Below are 26,666 nucleotides of genomic sequence, written 5' to 3'. Positions count from 1 at the left end.
ACTTTGTCCAATAAAATTAAAACTCCACATTTATGAATTCTACCACTACCCTGTTCACATGTAGCTGATTAGTTGTCTCCCGCAATGTCCTCATCATCCAGCTTCTATTCCAGTCAGTGTCTCCATTGTTCTCCTCCTGAGAAAGTCAGTCTTACACACATTATACACATATTGTTACATTTAGCAAGATCAGCATCTCCTAGCATTCGGTTCTCATGAGAAAAGATTCTCAGCTACAAGCACATTTACACAATACAATGGAAAATCACAGTTTAACTCTGTAGGACAGCCATTTATTAAATGTTAAGAAGTGCAGCTGAACGTGAGGCTGGGCAACTAGTCCAATGCCCTCGCTAATTAAGGCCTACAGTTAATAAAGCTAATACATAATGCATAACCCTTAATATGGCATAATACTACATTAGTCAAACATATGCTCAACATTTCATATTAATACAATTAATAAGCACACTTTGTGAGCATTGGCGGCCACTTGTCCTGAACACACTTTCAAATGTGTGCCTTATTTTTCTACATTATTATATTTTCTACACAAATCCATTACTCACAATACATGAACACCTATTAATAATTTTTATTAAAACACCTGCTCTAGCAATTCTCCACTGTCTCATGTCTGAATCTTGGAATGGAAAGAAGTTTAAGATTTGGAGAACATTGGTTTCTTGGAGGCAAATTGGATTGCCACCTTCCACCCTTAACATGGGACAAATAATATTGACCACTCAAAAGATGATGCAGCCTGCTTTGAATAGTTTTTGGGCTGGAAGCCAGTGTAGGTGTCTCAGATATGTGAATACAGAATCCCATGGAGAGAGACTGCCTGCCTCATTCTGGTTTCTTGGCAGCCATTGCATTCTTTATTTAGGACCAAAATAGAACATATTACCATAGTGTACTTTGGAAGTTACCAGGGCATATATTGTGATCTTTCGTGATGAATCTAGAAGAGAGGGAAAGTGATTAAGAAACAAGATGTAGAGCGCCGGAAGATGTGGTTTTCAATGGTCAGAGGGTTCGAATCCAAAAGCCCAGGTTCCTAGTGCTGGTCGACAATGTACGGTAATAGCCCAATTTAGCTGCCACTATTGAGCATACTAGATTGATATAATAGGTGAAAAAATTGTATATCAGTTTGTCACTATTTAATTTCAGGCAGTTATTGTTTATCCAAATGACCACTTTTTAGAGACACTACTGAAAGGCAGAGCATTTAGCTTCGTCATCATTTGATGTGGCCATGATCAAGTGGGCATCACCTGCATATGAGATTATGAGATGATATGGAAGCCACAATGTTTAATTGGAGTTGCTGGTTGGCCATGTTATTGGCAACCAATGTAAGGCTTAAGGCAGAACCTTATGATATGCCCTCCTTATGGTCTCTGGGTACAGAACTGAAAGAGGGAAGACAAACTGATAGAGTTCTTCCTTTTAAAAAAGATGTAAGCTACTTCAGCACTGAGTGCAGCGGCCCATCTGTTGAAGCCTTTGCAGAAGAATGCAGTGGAAGACAGAATCAGTAGCAGCTCACAGACTCAAAAGAACCAGAGCTGCTGGCTGTTTTTGATCTAGGAGAGCTTCCACATCTTTAGTGACTGCCAACAAGGCCATTTCTATGCTGTAGCTATACTTGAAACCTGAATGAACTGGATTTTAAATATCTAGACAATCTACCAAACAATTGTTAATGTGTTTCATCAATATTGTATTGGGTAGAGGCAAAAGTAAATAGGTCTGTAGTTATTGGGCCCTTTGATGGCGACATCCTATTTTTTAATAGAGGAGTCAGTGTGGTGTATTTCCAGCTGGCTAAGTACAGTGCCTGTGCTAAGAGATTAATTTTCTAGACCCCGAAGGGGTGGTCCAATAGCTTGTCTACCCAATTGCATAATTTGGCAGGCAGGGTTTTGTTTAAGATGTGAATTTACAAGTAAGTAAGCATTTATAGGCCCTCATTCTAAGTCTGGCGGGCGGCGGAGGCCGCCCGCCAGACTTCCTCCCTCCAGAATACCGCACCGCGGTCGGAAGACCGCTGCGGCTATTCTTAGTTTTACACTGGGCTGGCGGGCGACCGCCAAAAGGCCGCCCGCCAGCCCAGTGTAAAACTCCCTTCCCACGAGGACGCCGGCTCAGAATTGAGCCGGCGGAGTGGGAAGGTGCGACGGGTGCAGTGGCACCCGTCGCGAATTTCACTGTCTGCAATGCAGACAGTGAAATTCTTTGTGGGGCCCTCTTACGGGGGCCCCTGCAGTGCCCATGCCATTGGCATGGGCACTGCAGGGGCCCCCAGTGGCCCCACAACAACCCATACCGCCATCCTGTTCCTGGCGGGAGAACCGCCAGGAACAGGATGGCGGCATGGGTTGTCAGAATCATCCATGGCGGCGCAGCGAGCTGTGCCGCCATGGAGGATTCTAATGGGCAGAGGAAAACCGGCGGGAGACCGCCGGTTTTCCACTTCTGACCGCGGCAAAACCGCCGCAGTCAGAATGCCCTGCGGGGCACCGCCAGCCTGTTGGCGGTGCTCCCGCCGACCCTGGCCCCGGAGGAACCGCCTGGGTCAGAATCAGGCCCATAGGGGGTGATTCTGATTCTGGCAGGCGGCGGAGGCCGCCCGCCAGAATTCGGCCCCCATTATACCGCTCCGCGGTCAGAAGACCGCGGAGGGTATTATGAGTTTTTCCCTGGGCTGGCGGGCGGTCTCCAAAAGACCGCCCGCCAGCCCAGGGAAAAACTCCCTTCCCACGAGGATGCCGGCTCGTAATCGAGCCGGCGGAGTGGGAAGGTGCGACGGGTGCAGTGGCACCCGTCGCGTATTTCAGTGTCTGCAAGGCAGACACTGAAATACTTTGCGGGGCCCTCTTACGGGCGCCCCTGCCGTGCCCATGCCATTGGCATGGGCACGGCAGGGGCCCCCAGGGGCCCCGCGACCCCCCCTACCGCCATCCTGTTCATGGCGGCTTTCCCGCCATGAACAGGATGGCGGTAGGGGGGGTCAGAATCCTCATGGCGGCGGAGCGCGCTCCGCCGCCATGAAGGATTCCCCCGAGCAGCGGTAAGTCGGCGGGAGCCCGCCGACTTGCCGCTTCTGACCGCGGCTGAACCGCCGCGGTCAGAATGCTCGTGGGAGCACCGCCAGCCTGTTGGCGGTGCTCCCGTGGTCGGTGGCCCTGGCGGCCACCGGCCACCAGGGTCAGAATGACCCCCATAGTGTCTTGAATTTAGTCTAGTACCTGTTTTATCTGCTGGGGTTCATTAATATGGAAAGGAGTCTTTGGAAAAGAAGTGTAGATTTTAGCTAATTTATTCTAGACAAGTTGGCAAAATGATCACACTAGGCAGTGAAGGAATCAGATCTTGTTTAAAGCTGCTTAAATTTATTAAGAATGTCAACAATTTCTCTCAAAGTAATTGGAGTATTAATTCTGTGAGAAAGACATGGTGCACAATTTTTGCAAATATGTATCGGGTAATTTTTTACTTTGTTCTTGTAAGTAATTTGGACCTATGGAAAGTACATATATTTCAAGATTCATTATAACTTTTTGCACTCAATTGTTCCTGTTCTAACTCTTTCACAAACTATGGGTTAGCTGTTTTGTGATGTCTCCTAGACATGCAAGACAGAGGGGCTAGTTAATCATCAGCATTTACAACCCACTTATTAAAGTTGGAGGTATTTGCCTCAATTGCCTGTTCTCTGTGGATATTTGTATTGTTTTTAGGTAATATGTCAAGAAAATTTGTTTCATTAAATTAGGACCCAGTCCAAGTGGTAGACTAAGGAGTAAATGAGACTTTTGGGGCATGTCGAAGTTGATGGAAAAATGGATCACAAGGTGATCTGACCATAGAACTGGTATGGGGTTGTCGCATGTGAATTTTGGGATGTCCCAGATCTGCAGGGGTAAGATTTCTAGCCAACAAGGACTTAGTTTGATATACTACTCTGAGGAGGAAACACCATTTCTACTGCAGCCTTGTCACTAACCCACTAAGCAGTCCAGAACAGGCGGTGTTGTCTGGTTACTGATCATGCCTGTTCAAGTTTCAGGCTCACAGTGGTAATTCAAACAATCTTTCACTCTTGAACAGCATAATCAAATATAGTACTAGAAGCAACAACGATTTGTTTCAAACATTTATATTTAAAGTCTTAATATACTATTTTTAATGTGCTTAATAACCAGCCAGCAGGAAAATATGAAAGCAATTATGCATATCATAAGCAGCGAGAACAAAATTAATCTTTCTAAACTGTTTAGAATGTTCTTAGTATCCAAGCCCCTTCTAGCTATTTCTAAGAGCTACACTATATTTGTGGGCACAGCATTTAATGGTACACTTTCCTATTGAGTTTCTGAAGAATGATCGCCAATCATACCTGTTGACAGCTAATGTAGATGTTCTTTATCAGAGTTCTGCCAGTCGAGGAAATCTGCGGTAGGCAAAAGAACACCCTCTGCTGGCTACTAGGCCAACCCAACTGAGAGTGGCTGATCCAACAATCTGGTGTGACCACTAGTGATAATCTTAGTGTAATGACCTCACCTAATCAGTGGTCAAATCCTAGACTTTATATGGGGTTTGACCACTGATTTGATCTTGTATTTACATAATAAAAATGAGGGTTGGAGGCAAGATATGTTTTGAACAGATTAAGCTCTCTAGACACAAAATGTATCTGCTGTATTCACATTTTGATTTTGAAGTGGCCATTACTACAACCTTGAGATCTATACAGTGAGGGGCCACATTAGAAGTGTGACACCTTTCTTTGTTGATATTAAACAAGAAGTCAGTAGCAATGAGCATAACTTACACACATTAGACTAAATATATGTAGACAAGGAATGGAAAAAAGCAAGATAACTTACCCTAACTGAAATGGGGACTGTCACAGTGTTCATGACAGCAGTGAAATGAGATATGTTTGAGAAGCTATGGTTGAGTATATGGCAAGCCTAGTGCATACGGTGATCACTAATTTGCTTTAGTTCATGATGCACATGGCTACCAGAAAATTTTTCATAGTTTTAACACTGGGATTATCAAGAACATTTGTTAAAATCCCCTAGGATAGTGAAGTTACCATATTTCATTGCCTTGGTAGTGGCTCCATTTGCTAATACGTTGGTGAAACAGTCAGGTTGACCAGTAGATTGTAGATAAGCATATAGGAGAGGGAAGAAGAACAATTGTTTAGGTGGTGTTATAGTATTATAGTTATAGTAGATAGTTGCCATCTCTCCACCCAATGTATTGCTCCCACTAAAATAACAGGAAATTCACAGGTATGGTCTAATCTAGGCTAGGAGTCACTGTGTTACTCAGCTATGTTTTGGTGGGAATGCGCATGGGCGGTTTGGAAGCTATTAGGAAGTCATAAATGACAAGGCTATGTTTTACCGGGGCAGAGCACATAAATTAACATAAAACTCCAATAACTTCCACATAACAACTGTATGCACCTGTGAACATTTCTATAGACTATAGAACATGTAAGAATAATTAACTCCTTATAAAAATTTGCACACAAAACATATTTTTTCCATAACATCATAATCAGCGCAGCACTACTAGGGCACATCTGATGCTGCTGCAAATGAAAACACTTTTGCAGCACACCATGCAGCAGCAACACCAAGGAAGGCTGTGCTTCAAAGTCCAAGAACCGGAACACAACTAATGGATAATTATAAATGCAAGAGTCGGAGCTCTGCAAACCAAAAAAGGAAGACCAGAAATTAAACGTATTGAGAATGCTGGTTGATAATCCACTATAGTTAATGGGAGATGCTTTACTTACAGATCATGGTCCATGGAGAAGAGTCTGAAAAATAGGGGAGGCCAGATCAAAACACATAATTGTTTAGTAATGGATCAATTAGTTAATGCAGTACAACCAGAGTGAATGTGGAACCCAGATGACCCAATAGCGAGTGAGGTAAACAAACCTACTCTGTTACCAGGCCATTATTTGAAAAGGATTCAATGTTGGCATAACAAAGGAGTTGAGGAACATTTAAAAAAACTGCATAAGATGCTGAAAATGTTAAAGGATTGATGGGCGTAACTGCTTATAACAGCAAATTATTACTACAGGGTTGCACAGTTGAAAGGGATGACCTAAAATGTAGGCGTCCACGCATCCATCTCAAGCGATAAGGATGGGCACAGGTAGCTCACTGATTGTCAAGATGGTTCCAAGCATAGCATAGTCAAAGAAAACAGACAAAATACTCTAAATAGAGACTGGGACCTAAGGGAAAAATACTATGGGTTAAGGAAGCATTCACAACAGTAAACAACTGGTGCTGGTGGAGGAAACTAAAGCAAGCAGAAAAATCAAAACAAACATAGCCTGGTTGGATCACAAGGACACTATATATTAGTATTGCCTCAATTATTTGTGCTAAATTATCGTAGTGGTAAGAATAATGAAAATGATGTGCCCCAAACAGTTCTGTGGAGTAACACAGTATGCACAATAGATGGACACACTATTGCTTTCGCGATATATGGAAAAGCATTAGGATGCAGACACATAAATAAACAATATGATGGTTTTAACCAGACAGTGAGATAAAACACTTGTATGAATAAAATGCAGCAACAAAAACATCCCCCAAAAAGATAAACATAAACATATTACAGCAGAAAATTGGGCGTTGCATCTAAGAAAAGGGATAACCTACTCCTTACTGAGACTGAACCATCTAAAAATCATATCAGATTCATCAGATGGCTTTCACAAGCAAAGTTTTTAAGCATAGGATCAGCACAGTGCTATCCACACCGAGCTAGATAATGACAAAGGGGGTTATTCCAACTTTGGAGGAAGTGGTAATCCGTCCCAAAAGTGACGGTAAAGTGACGGATATACCACCAGCCGTATTACGAGTCCATTATATCCTATGGAACTCGTAATACGGCTGGTGGTAAATCCGTCACATTTGGGACGGATTACCACCTCCTCCAAAGTTGGAATAACCCCCAAAGTCTTTTGCCATTTGTACAGCAAAATCTTTAAGCATAGGTTTGACACAGTGTCATCCTGGCCGAGCTGTAAAATGACAAAAGCCATTGACCACTCCAGAAACAGTATTACAGCTTTGGACTGGTCAAATACCATCCAAGCCAACCTGGAATGAGTAAAGCAACCCCTGACACATGTTTCACTCTCATTAGAGCTCTTCAGAGAGGTTGACACTGTGTCAATCCACCATCAGCCCATGGGCAAGACACTTCCCAAGACACTTCTGAAAAATATACATTATCACAGTACAATGTTATCATAGAATGTGGTGGCAAGAATCATCTAAAATATAATAAATAACTCACAGTTGGTAATTGATTGCAACACCATATCTTTTCCTAACTGCTGAAGCACTCGTAATGTAGTTAAGCACTCCATAACAAATTTCTGGTAAACCAATCTGTTGTAAATAGACCAAAGCAGGTAAGTAATGTCTAATATTGTCATCCCTTAACACTGGGAACAGAAATCTAGAACTTGATTAAAGTGAGAAATAGCATGCAGTAAACTGTGCTTTGATGATAAAGGTTGCTGAAGGGATATCCGGTGTGAGACCTGAGCCAAGTACCCTTATGAGAAATGCTAGCAAAAATGGCACAGTATTTAGACACAGCCATGTCAGGTACAATATATAGTGTGAGCAATGCATCAGTGCAAGGTAGAGCTCCATTGCCAAGGTGGTGTTTAACTAAGAGTAGATAGCACTTGAGTTCAGGGCTTGTGCCTTCACCACCCATGCATTAAATCAATACTCATTAAACAAAGTTTCCACTTGTTCTTTACTGTAGAACTTGCAGTAATCAATTCTGTGTTAGAAAAACATTCAGTGATTCCTAGTTCTCTAAACATCTGCTTTGCATAATTTTGTTATAGAATTGTGTCCATTTTCTCCAGACCTAAACAATCTTTAAGAAATAGCTGGGAGAAACCTGCTTTGGGCATGCACCAGATCTTAAACCATAGCATAGGTGGTGTAATACAAACTCCCTCATCTAAGTATGACAGACCCAGTTCAGCATGGCCAATTAATGAGGAAACAGAATGAGGGATAGATAATAGGTGACAGACAATTCTGTCTTCTATTATTTGGAGACTTTCTATCTTGGTGTAATCCCAAACAACGGCATCATAAACCCCCACTAGAATACATTTGATCTTATGGCTTAGAGCCCAACTTGGAAGAGAACCAAAAACTGCCTTTATGGCTCTCTGAAATTGTTGGGATCTAATTTTAAGTAAATGGCCCCAGGTAAAACCAGAATCAAAAGATAACCCCAAATAATGAAAATAACCCTAGCAGGTTGGACCCCCCCCGATCAGGTAACAATGCACTTCAGTATTTTTGGGCAATTAACCGTAGCAAATGATTTGGAGTAATTATCTCTGAAAAATAAAACATGAAGAAAATAAGTAAATCACTCCAACATCAATTGCAGCCCGTTAGCCACAGTGGCCATCAAAACAGCATTGTCCACATATAGGAGACAAGGGACTGGAAATCTTCCAGTCTGCAGCATGTCTTTCCCTTTAATCAAAAAATAGTCATCCTGTCCATTTACATATGAAAAAAGAAACACAAATGGAGCTACAATACAACCCTTGCCAACTCCTCTATTTGAAGTGTCTGGCAATATAAGCTCCTCATTTGGATTGTATCATATCTTAGCTGAAGTGTTGCAATGTATGAGTCTAGTTGTTACAATGGCTCCTTCTACACCCATAGGCTCCATTATGGACCATTGAGTGGACCGATTTACATTACCAAATGCACAGGAGTGGTCTTTAAATGCCAAATGTAATTCACCTCTTCTCGCTCTGACACACTTCCAAGTTAAGAGCGGTAGGTTCAGGCATTGCTCAACAGTACCAATGTCAGCACAAAAAACACATTGGGCAGGCAATAGAACATCATTAGATCCTGCCAAAGCCTCTAACTGATAAAGTAGGACCCTGCCCAAAATCATAGTTGTGGAGTCCAATAGGGAAATGGATAGGTAACAATTTGTTTGAGTCTTCTCTCCTTACTTAAAAATGGGTACTATTATTGTTTCCTTCCAAGACCCTGTGATAGGACCAACAATTGCTGCTCACATAACATTGGTAATTGAAGGCACCCATAATTCTATATGTCCTTTGAACAGGCCCTTCGGTAAGTATTCCATCTGGACTTGGAGCCTTTCCTAGTGGATTGTTTTAAATTGCTGTTTTTACTTTGTTAACATCTATTGTAAGGCTCAGGGCTAGGGCTACTCTTGAATCATTGGTTTCTGCTGTACCCTCTTCATTGGAATTCATAAAAGAGTATCTGAGTCAAAGACTTTGGAAAAGTGGGTTAACAGGGTCTCAACCAGGATTAAACAATCTATCTTGGGGGCAATATAATTGGTAAAAACGTTCATCACTTCCCAGAATCTTCTAGAGTCCTTCAATCTACCATCTGCATCTAATTCATCCCATGCCTCTCGCTTGATCTGATCCCTCCTGAGGCAAAGGGGCTCTTTCAGCAAATTTAACTTGTTCCTTATCTCTGAGGATATCTTTCAGTTCCACTACTCCAGAAAGTGGTGCTGGATGGTCGAGAATGCAGAAACAAACATCTACAAACTGGGACACTCTTCTTGGGGTTCCTAACTGTTAACATTTGCAACACATTGGAACATAACGAAGCATATCCTATTATGACTGAACTTGGGTCAACTTCAGGAGATGAACAGACCTGAAAAACATTCTCATTATTCCTAAATAGCTCTTAAGTAAAATTGTCTGGATTTATGTTATTACATTTGATTCTCAGAATTTTGATAGGTGAATAATTTAAATCCTTTATGTCATTGGACTTTTGACTCGTTCATGCATTCAAGTCAAGAACCAGAAGAGACAATTATGATCACTCGCACAGTTAACATTAACAGAAAAATCTGAACTGAACGCAGACAAATCTTCTGAGATCAAAATAAAATTTATAGTATTACCTTTCATGCTGCCATTATAAGTTGTGAATAGTGAGATAAAAGAGAGCCCAATATGCCCTATATTTTTTACCTAGAATCCTATTTAAGGCTTTTTCATAAGGGTATGCATGAAGTTAGAGATGTTTTCACCAGTTCACAAACTGCCCACTAAACTGGCAAACGGTAGCCTTACAATCTCCAGCCAAAGTAATTGATACCTTTTGCCGTATTTTCAATATAAAAACCATACAAATGTTATCAAGATTGTCAATGACCTCAGTAAACTTTTGGTCAAAGATAGTGTAATAATAAGTATTAAGAAGCATCAAATCCAGAGCACCTGGTAAGGTCAAATGTATAATCTGGAACCATGTGTTGCAACACATTTCTGTAACCTTCAGGAAAGTCAAATTTACAGACACCAACACAGCCATCCCCACTCTTGCCCTTCCAGCTGGTGAAGGAACAGCTAAGTTACAGTAAGTTTGGTAACCATTATTACAAACAAATCCATCACCCAGGTCTCCTTTAGCCATATTAAGTTATATTTGTTAATAAATGCATAACAATCTATATAAGAAGGTGTGGTGTGCAAGCTAGCTATGTTGTGGGAGAGAGGACAGAGAGACCATCTCCTTAAGACAGGATCCTCTGATGGAATGGGGTTCATTATTAAATCATATTTTTGTGAATGTTCATCCAAATAATAGGTGCCCTCCAATATCCTTGTCACACATTTGGTCCTCAGTTTCCCTGATGACAAAAAGAAATCAAGCTCTTCAAAAGAGTTGAGGGCTGTTGGACCTGGCCCATTCTGCAGGGTCATCCCCAAACTTTTTGAATTCAGCCTCCCCTTTTTGCTGACTTCATTTTTGTTGGCCTTAGGATTCTATACATGTTACCACTGCTAACCAGTGCTAAAGTGCTTGTGCTGTCTGCTGACACATGAAGGCATCTTGTTCCTTCTAGGTCACAACAGCCAGAGTGGAAGTAACATCACAGGCATCATTTTAGCCTTCCTACCCTGTGCTCCGGATGTCATCATCATGCTCACACCCCAGTACCACCTCTTTTCTAAGACCCAGCAACAACAGCTGGACACCAAGTAAGGCTTCTATGCCATTGGGGATTTCACCATATATTGGGTACCATGGAATGCACATGTGCAATTGATTCCCCCTGTCAAAACATCCCAACTGTATAGGAACTGGAATTACGCCTACTCTATCAATGCCCAGGCCATCATGGACCATCTGGGGATGTTCACTAATGTGCTCTCCAAATACCCTGGAAGTGTGCATGATGCCTACATCTTCCGGCACACTCTCATCAACGAGCACTTCCAGAATGGCTGATATGGAAATGTCCCACTTGTTGGTAAGGAAATGTGAAGTATGCAACATACCATCAAAATTATAGAAATGTATGACAAAATAGTAATCTTTGTGTCTGTCAATGGAGCTGGGGCATATGTACAAGAGATGTGAACAATGCATATCTGATAACACTTCTAAGTCAGATATTTAAGGGCATGCAAAGCCAATGTGAGTGGCTTTGAATGCATCAAAACTCTGGAGCAAAATGATGTGTTGTATTACTGTGTGCAAGGGAGATGTTCCATGTGTGTTGCATGGGTGCATCCATGCAACTCCCAAGGTTTATGATGCATGTCATGTATACCAAACATGGTAAACCTGAGAATGTGTAAAATAAATATGCGTTCCCAGGTGATGCGTAATGAGGATAAATGAAATAAATTGCCCAAGTCACTCACACTTCCTGTGTGTGCTGCATTCTGTGGCACACATGGACAGAGGAAAATGTCTCTAAGGATTGTTTATATGCAAGAAGGTGTGCCTTCCTGCACTAAAACAATCCTGCATGCAATGCAGACACACTTTCACCATGTTGCAGGGGTGCCTGTGTTTGTGCTAGGCAGCCCATTATGTGCCAATGGAGGGTGAAAGGACAAGAATGTGTCATATGGTTTAAATACTGTGCATTCCTGCACTTTCACACTGATGCAGTGCAGCACAGTAAGGGGACTTGCTGTGCTGCACTGTGGTACTTTGCCAAATATCTGGCCCCTAGTGTCATGTGCACATAGTGGGAACAACTTACTGCATCATGTAGACAATGATTTTCCATTCTGTCATTCCCTTACTAATCCTGCAAGAGCAGTAGCAACACAACATATGTGTGTAGTATTGAGTCATCTCACACAGTGTGAATTGATAAAACCGTATCATCTGCTCTGGTGAATGATTCAAGATAAAAATCATGTAGTGCACAAGACAAGTCAATATGAGTACAAATGGCACATAATAGCTGTCTCTTCAATGGCATACCTAGTGTAGGTATTAGTTAAAGTTCCACAAAATCAATGGTGTATAAACAAATCCTGTGTTCAAAAGTAAATGTGTCACACATGACAAAATACTTGCACGTTGGCCAAAGTTTCTGGAGCAACACTGGCAGAATAGATTGTAAAGTCTATTTGTGTCATGCGATGTAGGCCTTATTCGTGTGTAAATGTAAATTTTGGGGAACACTATGATACCAACAGTACAAAACACACATACGTCTCAGCCATATTGACAGTCAAGGTACACAGGTACGCATAGCTATCAAGCTACAATTACATATTTGTAACCAATGTGACCGATCACCAGTTCTGTGATGTAAGTTGGCCAAATTTCCTACATACAAATCCATCAATGTTAAACCCACAAATCAAACACTATGCTGTCAAACATGTCATATATCAGCAAATTACATCGAATAAAATACAACTTGCACAAGAGATCACAGTGTGTTCAGGATCCCAATCTCAACATTCTCTAGCCACATCAATGATAACAGAATTAAGGGATAGATGCACAGAATCACCTTCAAGTTAGATTCATAAACATGCATGTGGACACCTGAAGTATTGTGTCCAGATCTGTAGTAGAAAGCCACTTGCAGCAACATCAGTTTGTCAATCTAAGTGCACAAATGTGTCAATCTAAGTGAAGCATGACAACTTTTCTGACAAAACACTTTAGCTGAAGCCTGACAACATATTGTATAACTATCTGTGTCATATGTTGGAAATGCACTACAGGTATGCAGCTAAATCCCATGCTAAATTGAGTGAACAATTTAAAGGGCATGTCAATGTCATGTAGGCAAGCAACACCATCAGAGTTTCCAAAAGACATAAGTATGTGTGAGTCTGAAACATGTTGGCACTGTCACACACTACATAGGGATGAATATATGGCAGAAAATCAGACTACTACTATGTCACTTTGCACATGTAAGGAGTGCGCATAACATAGAGTGCACGAGAACATTTCAAACTGCCTACCACAGTAGTCTACTGCCTAAACATGAAAGGCAGCACGTAGAAGTGTCAAAAGTATCAGGATATGATCAAAGTTTGCAATGACACAGAGAAATAGAAGATGCATGTTTAAACCAATAATCAACTATATATAACACATACTGTTAAATACTGTAAGAAATGTCTATGAGTTAGTCAGTACACATAAGACACCTAGACAGTTATGTCTCTGTAACAATGTGCATGATTGTCAGAGTCACCAGATCCTCTGGGTCTGTGCACGTTCCCAACACGTCCACCACTGAACAGCTCCAAGACTCTGATAGATAAATCACAGAAACTGAGAGAGTTCAAGAGGGGAAGAGGGGATTAGGAAGGGAACAGCTGGGAAGGAGACCTGTAGTAAGAAAAAGGTTAGAACACACAATATGAAAATTATATCTCCTGAAATCAATACTAGACTATGCTTCAAAGCCTAGTCACTCTGAAAACATGAACAATCTAAGAGTTAAGTTTAAAATGACTAAGTTTCAAGATGGCCGGATACCTGTGAGGGAATCAAGATAAATTAAATGAAAACTTTCTTATTCAAGTACTTTCCTTTACACGAGAATCAGAAAAAACATTCTGACAAAATTTTAAACCAGTCATATAAATCATGTTTTGAGAATGTATACTAGGACCATACAATATTGCGTCTAGAAACTCTGGCCTTCTGTGTACTCTTAAAATGTTTCAACACAAATTGCGCATATTGCAGATATATATATATATATATATATATATAGTAAACACCATAAAAGGATTGTGCACCATGAATAACACAATATGGATTCAGGAAACAAATCACATAACTTGTCAACTTGAATATTACATAATAAATATCTGAGAATAGTGGCATACAATAAACAACATGAAATAAACTCGAGGAGAGAATCGTGCGTCTTGCCGATTCGAGTGTCACCATGTAAAATACCAAGAAATGGTAGCACGCAATAAATATCAAAGTCAAATCATCATTAATCCAATTGCGCGTCTTGCCGATTCGTAAAACACGATGTAAATGTCAAGAAATAACAGCTCACAATAAATAACAAGATCAAAGTACAATGAAACGAATCGCGCTTCTTTTGCCGATTCTTAAGCCACCATGTAAATGTCAAGAAATGGAAGCACGCAATGAACAACAAAGTTAAATCCTCATGGAACGAGTTGCGCGTCTTGCCAATTCGTAAAACATCATGTAAATGTCAAGAAATAGTAGCGTGCAATGGACAACAATGTTTAAACACCATAAAATGAATTGCACGTCTTGCCGATTTTTAAGCCACCATGCCAATGTCAAGAAATGGTAGCACGCAATGAATAACAAAGTTAAACCTTTATGAAACAAATCGCGCGTCTTGCCTATTTGTAAACTACCATATAAATGGCAAGAAATGGTAGCGCGCAAGTAATCTGTTACTCATTTAAGAATTAAACCAAGAATATGAAAATTCTCAATAACGGTGTCGGAACAGTCCAACCACCGTCTTATCGCCTGGAACAATGATCACCAATGAAGGATGAAGGGCAGAAGACTGGAAGATCCAAATAGGCCGCCTGACAGGAGCTCAGGAAGAAGCTGCTGCTCTGCACCGGTACCTCTGAATAGTAAGCACTGGGAGTTGGGCTGGCTCTCTTTTATAGAGTCTTGACCCAGCCCAGAACCACGCCCAGGCATGTTGCAGGGAAAGTCTCTGGAAGGCCCTGGAAAGGGGCCACACCCTAACACACTCTGAAAACCTGCAGCAATACATTGCAAAGGAACAGTATTTGTAAGCATATTTAAAATAAGTTTTTCAGGATTGAACTCTGCAATGCAAAAGGTTAAACCACAACATATCAGCACAATGCATAAATTACGTTGTTTTGAGAGTGCTGGGTTTTTGCATTTTTGTCACCAATAGAGCGCGTACTGCTCTGGTGTTGACAATGATCATTAAAAAAGTTTTGCTACTTTCAACGGACCAAGGATATGGTCTGCAGCCATGGGCCATGACTGCCAATTGTTCATCCCCAGACAGAGCCAGAAAGACAATACATCCAGGCACTTATCAGGACCAGGAATGCAGTAATATTGACATCTGGTGTACTGAAGTCCAATGTCTGATGCTTGGACATGTCAGCGGGAAGACTGTTATACTCACCCCCTATGGTTTGTAAAATCATACTTGCATTTGCGATCTTCCACAAAAAAGGTGTGAGAACCTATGCCCTGTGGGACTCGGAGCCTGAAGACACTGAGCCACTGGAGGAGGAGGAGGATGTAAATGAGATCCACCACACAATGGATGATCGAAAGCAACATGACCAAATTGTTGCAAATTTCATTTTGTAAATTATCAGACCTGATGAACAAATTGGCTGCAATTGTCTGAAATGTTCAGCATGAGAAAAAATGTTTGAACTCATACATTGTGTTCTTTTTTATGTCACTCACATCTCAGCTAGAAGTAGGCCTAAACTTGTAGCCATTATGTTGTCAGACCCGTTGAGCAACACAGGGCCCTGGCTCTAAATATTTAATCAATTAATGCAGAAATGCAATGTGATGCGGTACAGACTAGGTTTGCTACATATCCACATCCAAATAGTACATTCCTGTCCTCACACACTTCAGAAGAGCAGTGCTGCATAGCCAACAGTCTTGCTGTGTTCTGCAGCACCATTTTTTTACAATCTCCTCTTAACTTAGAAAGCAGACTCTGCTAGCTTGGATGTGTGGATTCAGCCTGTCTGTATCCAAAGTAATTCTAAATAGAGCAGCAGCTCCCTCCTGTTTCATATCATACTAAGTGAGTGTCGGAACACAAATCACCCAATATGTTCATACCTGAGACAAACCACTCATTGCAGTGTGGGTGTATTTCTAAGGGAGAGTTGGCGCACCAAGTATATTTGCTGGCTTTTTGATTATTATACTTGTGCACCTTTGGGTATTTCCATGTTTCCCCCCTCACTCTGATCTGGGTGTACTTGTTTGTTTTGATTTGGGGTGATATTCTGAGTTCTATTATAACTTACTGCAACTCCTTTACTGTCACACATCAAATTACCTGGTTTTCATGGGGTGTGGTAACCCAAGGAATCTTTAAATATGCGGCAATTTTTAGCAGTCCGCATATATGGAGAGGATCAGGTGTTTGTATCGGTTACTCCTGCTAAAGTTGTAAAGTCCGTTTTCTATGTTGTGTTATCGGTACTAAGGACAAGTCTGAAAAGTCCTCTTACTGTTGCCATGTCTTTAATGGTTTAAATGGTAGGCATACGGGTGCAGCGCGTTCAGCGTACTCGCGTCCGGTTAGGCATTGACAAATTGGGAATTAGGCAGTTGGCGTCTTGGAGTAGCCACAAGATAGCTTTGAGGAGGTATTTTTTGTTTCAATTAGTAAACGGGTAGTGAGCCTGCAGAACGGAGTCTGTAGACTCAAATTCAGTACACGGATGACTCCATCTAATCGAGATGGATTCTGTTTAAATCTGCTTGCACTGTTTATGTTTTGATTTGTAGTGGATAACAACGATTGGAGCATATTCGGGGAATAAATTCTGGCATTGATACACAGGAGGTCCTTTCGACTAACTGAGTAATTACAGGATTTACATCTATTCATTTTCAATTTTAGGTAAATACTACTTGGACTTAGGGTGGCAGGTTATCTTGGTGTTTCATTTACACAGTGTGGCAGTAAACTGGTTGTTTCTTTCTTCTTTTTTTTTTAATTTATTTATTTATTAATACACGCATGGATGTGTTTGCTATTTGGAAATTGGTTAATTTGTTTTTGTTATTATTGGTGGCACTTGATTTCAGTTGAAGTATATTCACAATTGGGGTATATTTATACTAATAATTTATCACTTATATCAGTTTATAAGAACTGGGTACTGGTTAATGAAGTGGGGTTCCCTCTTTCAAGTCTCTGGCTTTGGATTCAACTGATTTAACATGATTTATTGGCTTGTGTTGATTATTGTTAATTCTATGGCCTTGTTGTTTGGGAGGCCTGTTTATTACGAAGTGACTAAGTCTCAGCCCTGAAGAAGTCATATAACGAAACACGTGTTGGCTGTGATGTCGCTATGTGAAGGATGAACAAGTAATTTTTTATCAATTAATGAGAAGAATGGACGATTGATCAATAATCAATAACACTGGACTAAGGACTTAATATGGAATTAATTATGGTTTAATTTACGCAAGGAATGGACTTACAAAGGGTCTTCTAAGGAGTGTTGGAAGACATGGTATTCACGAGAGGAGATTTGAAATAACTTAGGTTGAATAAAAGATTTTGGGAACAATGTATTTCATGCAATTTTACAGATTTCTTGGTATAAGGAGATACACAATAAGGAGTTTCTGTTAAAAACATAAATGTTATGTCAGGATTACTAAGTTTGAAATTTCATTAATATCGCCCTTCTTTGGTTTTATAACGATGAATTAGTGTATGGATTTTGACATTGAAGAAACTCATGTAAGTATGATATTAGATCAACAAGTGCCTCAGTTTTGTTGTACACTCATTGCAGTGTAGCTCACCAATGTGGTAGCACACAGAATGCCAGCGCTGCAGGATCAATTGGCACATACCATCACAGATCAGGTATACCTCACATGCAAGTCAAATGCTGGCTAGATTGTAATATATACCACATCAGGCCACAGTTGTCAAACTACACATTTTTTTAAACATTGCACAGCAATGCGATGAGACTCAAAGTCATATAACACAACACTATGAACAGATGACATTGAAATGTGAGGAAAAACCCAGAGAGGTAAGAGAATGGAGGTGTTTTGTCAACATCACAACAACTGAAGAATACAGAGATAGCAAAAGTGTGGAATGTCTATGGTCAAGGTCACACCAAAGTGTATGTCTACATAGACTAGCTCATTGAACATGGTGCCATGGAAGGTTTTGGATATAAACTCACCTCTGCATTGTAAGATTAGTTTACACCTGCCCTGAGAGTACAAAGGCATAGTTGATGGGATCACAAATCTTGCAGTATCCCAAAGGGAAAATGGTATTTGAGTGTGTGCCTGTGTCATGGATTGCAGTCTTCTTGTACAATAAGGGCCACACAAAGACCTGCCCTCAGAGTAGATGTACTGCTACTGCCTTTAACAGGACTGAGACAGAGCTAGAGGGGGTTGGTGGCATGATGTTAATTGAACAGTAGTAGTGAACATGACCACGTGTCCCTAGTTCACTGCAGTGAGGCCTACAGGCTCACTCATGTGTTCAAAAGGCTTGTTTCTGTGTGTTACACACACTCCTGCCCAACATCATGTGCATCAAAATATGTGTGCATGATAAAACCATGTGCAGAACGCATGTGTCTATGCAAGACATACACAACACAGAGGTTCCAATGTGGAACACTGTGCACATGGTGAGCATGTGTGTGTTGGTAGAGTGTGTGCACCTTCAGACACTCTAGTACAATCCAAAGGGACTACAGAACCAAACATTGTACAGCTCCTGAGCTTGTGCCCTGCACATAATGATGCTTGAGGTCGGCCGATACATGTGGATCACAGCATTGCTCCACTAATGTACTGTGACTATAAACAGAGGGGCAGAAACTGAGCATGGCCACACAGTGCAGCATCCTACTACACAACAATGTATGAAACAAATGGAAAGTAATGTGCTGTATATTATTAAATACAAATCATTCCTGCCTTTTCCCCTGTGCTGGCACTGTTTTGGCGGCCTAGGCACACTTGCACCATGGAGCAAGGATGCTTGTGTCACAGGCAGGAATGCATTTGTGCATGAAGGTGTGCCTTCCTGCTAACCAAAACATCCTGTGAGCCTTATTCCACCAGGACTGTGTGCTGCAGAATGCAGCGCACATTGAAAAATTAAGTACAAGGAGTTTTAAAGGTCTAAATCCTTGTAATGCTGCTGGGAAAGTTATACTTCCTGGCACATTTCCAGGGTTACCTGGTTTGGTAAGTCTGGGACTTCGTCTAAAACCATTAGATGTGAATGGGTACCCCCATGAAATGGTCATGGAGCCTCTTTCAGGTGCAGAGTAAGACAATGCAGTGATTTACGATGCATTGTGTCACTCCAGAATAATGGCACTTCTCAGGGCTACACAAGATGGCCTTGAGCGCCTTGAGTCCCTTCCGGGTGAATAGTGCGCTTAACAAATCACTGATTGATTGATTGAGTGACCCAACAAATATCCAAATAGATTTGTGCTGCCCAATTACCAGGCACCACACATATTGGGTCATACATTTAACTTTGAGTACAGAAGTCTTTGCCACAACATTACATGGAGGACCTTGCTTAACTTTGTGTCCTAAGACATGGCTGCCTGACAATCGTATGTGCGAAATTGGAATTACACCAGTAATTTGCATGCTGGCTGACATATACCTTGTAGTGTGGGTGAGCCAGCCTATCTCTATGCTTCCCTAAGTGTGTGTTGCATCCATAGCAGGTCATATGGAAGGATGCCTGACACATTGTATGAATAAAGAGATTGGGCAGAATAGGAAATACAATAGAGTGGGACATAGACCCAAAGAACAATCTTCACAAGCACATATGACTGTGTGGGGCACGCAGATGTGTACCCTGGTAACAACTGTGACAACTGATGTGTGATCATACAGCTCATGATCCCTGCCTTGCGGCCATATTGGCTGCTGTTCCCCTGGCTGGGTGTAGAGGAATGCACATGCATTCCTTGAACCCAGACTGGCTCCGTGGCCCATATGCCGCCCACCTGTCAAGAAGTGACAGGGGAATGAAAGACTTACAATCACCCAGATTCCTCACCTGGCACTGCCCTCTGTCAAACTGACCTGTCAAGTTGTGCCACCCCAGTCCACAGCTCCGTGAAGTATGCAGCACTGGGCATACTAACCCATTTCGGACAAATCCCCACATCATCGCAGATACCTAAGTCCACCCAAGACTACTACAAACCCCCCCAAAAATTTGAAAAATTAGTCTCATTACATGACAATAATTACATATCCTGCTCAAAATAATGTGGCAAATGACACACCTAAGAAGTGGAAATATCACTCACTAGCACACTGAAAACCTGGGAGATATAAATCCAGGATCAAAAGAAGTATGCTCAAAGCATGTTAACCTGCATTTCACAGTCCTCTACAGTAGATCCCACAGATTATGGAAGGTGCATGGGTCAAAACGAATGCATTACCCTTGTAGCATGTCACATTGCACCAGTTGGGCTGGTCGTAAGCCGCGCATTGATGCCAATGCATAGAAGTGACTACAGAAGTGTTAATGCTCTGTGCGTTCATTATGCAATGGCCATTTCAGTAGCGATGCATCATAAACAATGATGCAGTTGTACAAAACGGGCTGGATGCACCTAAGAAATGATGCAGTGGGTGTGGCAGTCTGTATATTAGGAAATGTGAAGTTACTTTCACTTTCTCATACGCTTTGTTAGTTTGTGCTGCATGTTGGAGGTGTTGGTCTTCTCAGTGTGTGATTTGTCCCTGTCTTGTGTGCTTGTAACACCTTTTTGTTCTTTAATATTTGTTTTGTCAATATATTTGTCTTTGCATTGTTAGGAGTTTGCTTTTTGGTGTTTACAATTTTACGAGTACTTATGGTTGTAAGCGGTGTTATTTTGGGTTTTACTTTGTCTGGGAGGGGGATTTAGATGGAATAATATGGCTAGTAGTCCATTACCTGCCAAGGATGCTAACCTCTGGGGGTAGGGTCAGCCAAGGCTCCCAACCCAAGCACAAAAAGGATAAGTGGGAGCATGTGCGCTACCATCACAATAAGACATTTGACCTGGATCAGACAATAATCCAAAGTAAACGTCGTTGGGCTAATGTGGTGGCATGGGAGGCTGATCTCATAGACTCCCTTGGACTGGAGATCGGAGTACCAGTAGGTATGTATGTATGTTCCATCTGAATGCAGTGATGTAGCTATAGCAGTAATGCAAAAAAGAAACATGGAATGTACATCATTTTGTGTAGTTGCATTTTCACATTGCAACATGTACATAAAATAAACTCAATGTAAGGAAATTCAGGTAACTAAGGGAACTTTGTGTGCCTCAGAGTGGCTACATTAAGCAAGTGTAAAGCAAGGGCAGTGACAATAGCTTCATTCCCACACCCTGGCAAAAGGGGCTATTCAATAGGTTGTGGATGGTTGTTTAAAATGAAAATGCATGGGATTATGAGCATTCCCTTATGTAACAAACGGAAATGATGAGGAGATGCTCCCAAATTGCCAGAGCACCACTGTTGAAGGCTAAGTACCAGATAGATGTCCAAACTCAATTTATGTGAAATCGTCCATCTGTGCTACATTGTGCTCCTCATGTAAACAGAATAATATGCCTTCTAAAAATATACATGTGCAGAATTGTGAGTTTTACAGGGCAATACGAAAACATAATACCCTCTGTCAAGGTCTGTATCCTTGCACAAAGTTGGATGGTGCAAAGATTTTCTGCTAGTCGTCACTCTGTGCAACAGTGTCAATAAACCCTTATATGGCTTTCACAATGTCAGAAACAGTGTATGCCTGTCCTTTCCCATCAAAGCACCACTTAGTTCTGTCAAGGGTCAATGGCGTCACCCATGTGTCATGATACAATGGAGTCTAACATGATGCTGGCCAGCATTGCTAAATACATCACATGCTGAGGCCTGCTTCAGGCACGTGATGATGGATACATCTGACTTTCATCATCCAGCCAGCTCAGGCCTGCAAGCTGACTAACTGTGTCTCATATTAATGTAATATTTAGATGTGTGTTAAAGCTGTTGGGTATATCTGAAATACTGGGATTACACAGTTTGTAAGATATAAATGCAACAATATGTAAATGCACTATTTATACTGCAATGTCCAGTTTATTGTCTTCTAGATGTACATCTCCTATCTATCAGGGCTGAGGTGGACCCCAATGCTATCAGTAAGTGTCATAAGTACATGTATATATCATTCTGATGTCCGTGTGTGTTCTATGTGAATTGTAACATTGTGATCTGTTCTGGGAGGTAGCAATCACCTACTACCATTTTACTGTTAATGTGGCAACATGTCAGAATCAATCTGCCCACAGATACATTTGTAATGAACCAGGAGGAATTTCATTGTGAATGTAGGGTGTATGTGCACAGGCCCACATGATCTAAGCACCTTTACATTTGTGTTAATGTTAGAGGATTTACAGTCATGCTGCTTTTGGTACAGTAACCGTCATCTGGTGCATAATCTGTATGTGTTCAACAAAAACACATTAGGTCATATAACAAATGTCACAAACCAAATGAATCATGTTTCTACAAGTGTAACAGCAAAGTAAAATGCATATTACTATGCATGTCTGGACAGGTTTCTGGTATATATGTCCAAAATTGTGTATGACACAGGTACTGATGATGTGTAATATTAACACACAGACACTGGTACCAAGTATGAACAGCTAGGTATGATGGAATCAGACTCGCATACAATGTGTGAATATGCCACATATGTTCCATCAACATGCAGCATACTTTGCTCATACATGCTGCATACATTTGAGTTGTCCTGCAACACCATTTCAGTGTGACTGACCATAGGCTTGGCCAAACATACCTGTTGTGTTATTCTTAATTTGTTTGTGAACAACATACCTGTCCCTGTAGCAGTGTGTCAAACCAAAAGCCAAATTGTAAAAACATGTATGACAGTATCAGCAGGGTAGCCATCACAATCTAATACATTTTGACTATGATATATGCTGCATATGTTGTTGTGATGGGCCAAATTATTCATAATTGATGGATATGACCCAATCCTGACAACAAAAACATGGCTACATGTGTGTCTGTACATGTCTTTGTACATAATCATATTGATGTAATCCAGCCTTAGGGGTACTCTAGCCTCTCTCAGAGTATGCCATGTCATCACCATATGAAATAGTATAACATAGGAACATTTACACTAATGCCCTGGAGGCTGGAGGGATATGGGCCTGCTACTCTAGGAATCCATGGTGTTGTCTAGAGCAGTGCCTGAATTACCTACTGATGGACAATATGAATGTGGATGTACACCTGGAAATGTTGTGGTCATATAGTTTTCCAAGTCTTAACTGGATGTCAGTCTTCTGAACTCTGTGCAATGTGTATTTTTGAAGTTTCAATGTGTAATTGCAATTGCAGTGAAAACTATGGAGTGCCCATAGGCCTTATTTCATGGGTTCAATTTAAGTTGTATGATGTGGTCAGCTGAACAAGCACACTAGTCTGCACATGGATTGGCCTTTAAATGACAAATCCACACCCTGAATACCCCTTATGTCCCATTTCTGTAAGACATTTATACACTGCAAGGTACACAGACATTTTGCTGCAGTGTGTAAAAGTTGGCATGCAGGAATGCACATACTGGTGGGATACGAGAGACTGGTTAGCGCCAATGTTGTCAAGCTGCATCATGGTGCAAGGGTCCCTGCATAATATGCCACATAGTTCTTGTTCAGATTAGCATACCAGCATGCATTCCCACACTGCAGAGGTGCAATGTGCAATTTAAAATGTGTGCAGACAAATGCAGCCATGGGGAACTTTTAAGTAAGACTCAACATGTTTTTGACTGCAAGTGTGAACCAGAAGCTGTATGAAACATTTCAGTTAATTTGTCTGAGTGTACGTTGTTGAAATGTACCCCAGCCAAGTTTTGCAGGAGATAAATGACAAGCCCCTATACACGTATTGACAATCTGACACTGAGTAAGTGAAGTCAGCAAAGTGTGCTGCCTTGTGTGTCTCTAGATGGGGTTTGCAACGCAGAGACACACTAACTAGACTGTATCACTTTAACTACTTTCACTTATGTTGATGAGCAAGAACCAGCCCACTTGCATGATGCAACCCTAACACCAAAAGTTTCACTTTCTGGACCACGTATCCTATTTAAATCAGCACATCATCATGAGTGTGAATCATTGTTCTGTATGACAGGATTGTAATCCTATTCTGACTATATTTCCATATTGTGCACCTACACAGACATCACCTAAGTCAGTTTTCCTTGCCAAAGTAGGGGATATCTCTGTAGTGACAGTATATTGTCCATATATCCATCTCAATTTATGGAGTTGGCCTGGACAGGCACATCTGATTGTGTTACAATGTCAACCTATTTTCACGCACATCATGTTCATTTACAGCTTGAGCTAAGACTGTTTGTACATTACCACCCTAGATAACAAGACAGATGAAGAGGCCAAGATGTTTGAGATATGCAGGGACCATTACCGCCACATTAGGAAAGTTTGTAGCACAGTCAGGAAGATGGGCAAACTTCATGAGTGAGAAAAGTGATTGGGTCCTGAAATATCTATAGCAGATTAAAAACAGCAGCCACTACATCAGCCACAAACCAAACCAAGGGTGTCCAAAGCCAGCAGCATCCACCCCAACCATAGCCACTATACCTGCAGCCACAAAGCCCCCAACCACACAGGCCAGAAGTCCCAGAAGGAGGAGCAACTTTGTCTTCCATTACTGAATCCTTTGTAAGTTGCAGAAGATAGCAAAAGAGGCTGGGTGAATTATGGCAGGAGCAAGCCAGTGTGTGTGAATATGTAGAGCACATGGAGGAGGCCCTGGTGCAGGTTTCCCAACTTCTTTAGTTTCTTTATTTTTACATTACTGTCCCTTTTTTGCATTTGTTGTTTGCATTTATAGCAGTTAGGCATACTGTAAATTAGTGATTAGGATAGGTTAGATTTTAGCTTTTAGATATTTGAATTGGTAGTAGTTTTAAAATCAGTTTTTTTACTTTTATGGTCTCTAGTGGGTGGGGGAGTTAATGTGTAGTATTTGTAAAAAAAAATAAAAAAAGGAACAAAATATATAAAAAGAAAATACCCCAAAAAATATATTTGTTTAGCTTTACATGTTTAGTTAGTTTATGTTTAGGTGTAGTTGCCATTTGTACTGTGCCAATTTATGTGTGTTAAGGGGGTTGAGATGTTGATGTTTAACATGTTATTTGTGTTTAGTGCCTAGGATATTTTAAAATATATTAAGTTAGTGTAAGGTAGTGTTACATTTAGTTATTGTAGGATAGGTAGTTATAGCTTGTTAAGATTTTGTAGTACTCACATTTTTAACACTTTCACAACATCACAATCCTCACATCGTTAAGAGTTTTGATCACTGAGAAGGTATGGGTTGAGTACATGATGTAGCTATTGCCCGTAGTCTTTGAAGGTATATGTTGCTTTGTGAGAGGCCCATGAACAAGAGTTAGTACCTCACATTTGAGTCACTTAAGGGCTCTTAACCATTCTTTAGGCACTGTAAGTGGTCATCTTTGTGTGATTTGAGGCACATCCCAACACAAATAGACATATTACTGTAGCACTGTGGGTGAAAGAGATACAGTATGTATAGTTGGGATGGTTTTGACACTGCAGATTATGGATTTATGGCTGTGCTGGGACACCGACTGGTGCCTGCCACTACCTCACACACTCATGCACCATTGTGGAAGTGAGCCATTGTTGTTAGCTGGTTAAAAATAATGAATGTGTTCATATCAGCCTGAAGAATCTCCATCATCACTGGCATTGACTACTTGCTAAGTGTGGCACTACATGAATGTAACTTTGTTAAACTAGTTGCAAAGTTTGAAAACCATAGGTCTCCTATTTCCTCTAACCATGGGGAGGTGTTGCTTTGTTCCTGGTTCTGTGCTCTGGCTCCTATGCAGTAGTATGTGTGTATATTGAACAACTGATGTCATGTTTGGTTATACTCACACTCAAAACATGTGAGGCACCTCGAGGGTTGGGGAACACATTTTACCATACGTATCCCAGTGTAGCTTTATACACCATTTATCAGTTGACAAAGTACCCTAAAAATAATCCCTTGCAGTTCATGCCTACGTACATCTGTGTGTGTCACAGGTATGATACATATTCAGGAGTCTGGGCATGAGTATCTGCATATTATCAGTACAAACATAATAATTTATGTACTGTAGAATCTCTTGGATGTGAGCATTGAGGCTATCATATGTTTTTGATCATGTTGTCATGTTTACTGAGCTAGATGTAAGTGGAACAGTGTCATTAGATCACATGACTCACAGGCCCCATTTATAGCAGGTGGGCCTTTTCTGTGCTTAGTAAGGGCTTTTCACTATGTGTCAGCCAGGTAACTAACCTTATAGTCATACCCTGATGTCCCATTGGGAGACAAGACATTCTGCATAATGGCATTGCAGTGGATGTA

The 26,666-nt window shown here is 41.1% G+C and overlaps 1 long non-coding RNA gene across 1 annotated transcript in view; it reads left to right on the top strand.

Annotated features, from left to right (window-relative positions):
• LOC138260846 (uncharacterized) overlaps positions 1-22,339 on the top strand; it is a 68,244-nt gene extending 45,905 nt beyond the window's left edge. Inside the window, exon 3 of the long non-coding RNA XR_011199025.1 lies at positions 22,292-22,339. This is a non-coding gene — a long non-coding RNA (uncharacterized lncRNA). The remainder of the gene's footprint in view (positions 1-22,291) is intronic.
• Positions 22,340-26,666: the final 4,327 nt, after the last annotated feature.

The sequence above is a fragment of the Pleurodeles waltl genome, chromosome 10 (genome assembly GCF_031143425.1).
Source record: "Pleurodeles waltl isolate 20211129_DDA chromosome 10, aPleWal1.hap1.20221129, whole genome shotgun sequence".
Classification (NCBI taxonomy): domain Eukaryota; kingdom Metazoa; phylum Chordata; class Amphibia; order Caudata; family Salamandridae; genus Pleurodeles; species Pleurodeles waltl.
The sequence above is the reverse complement of the archived record's forward strand: the minus strand, read 5'-3'. Positions and strand labels throughout refer to the sequence as shown.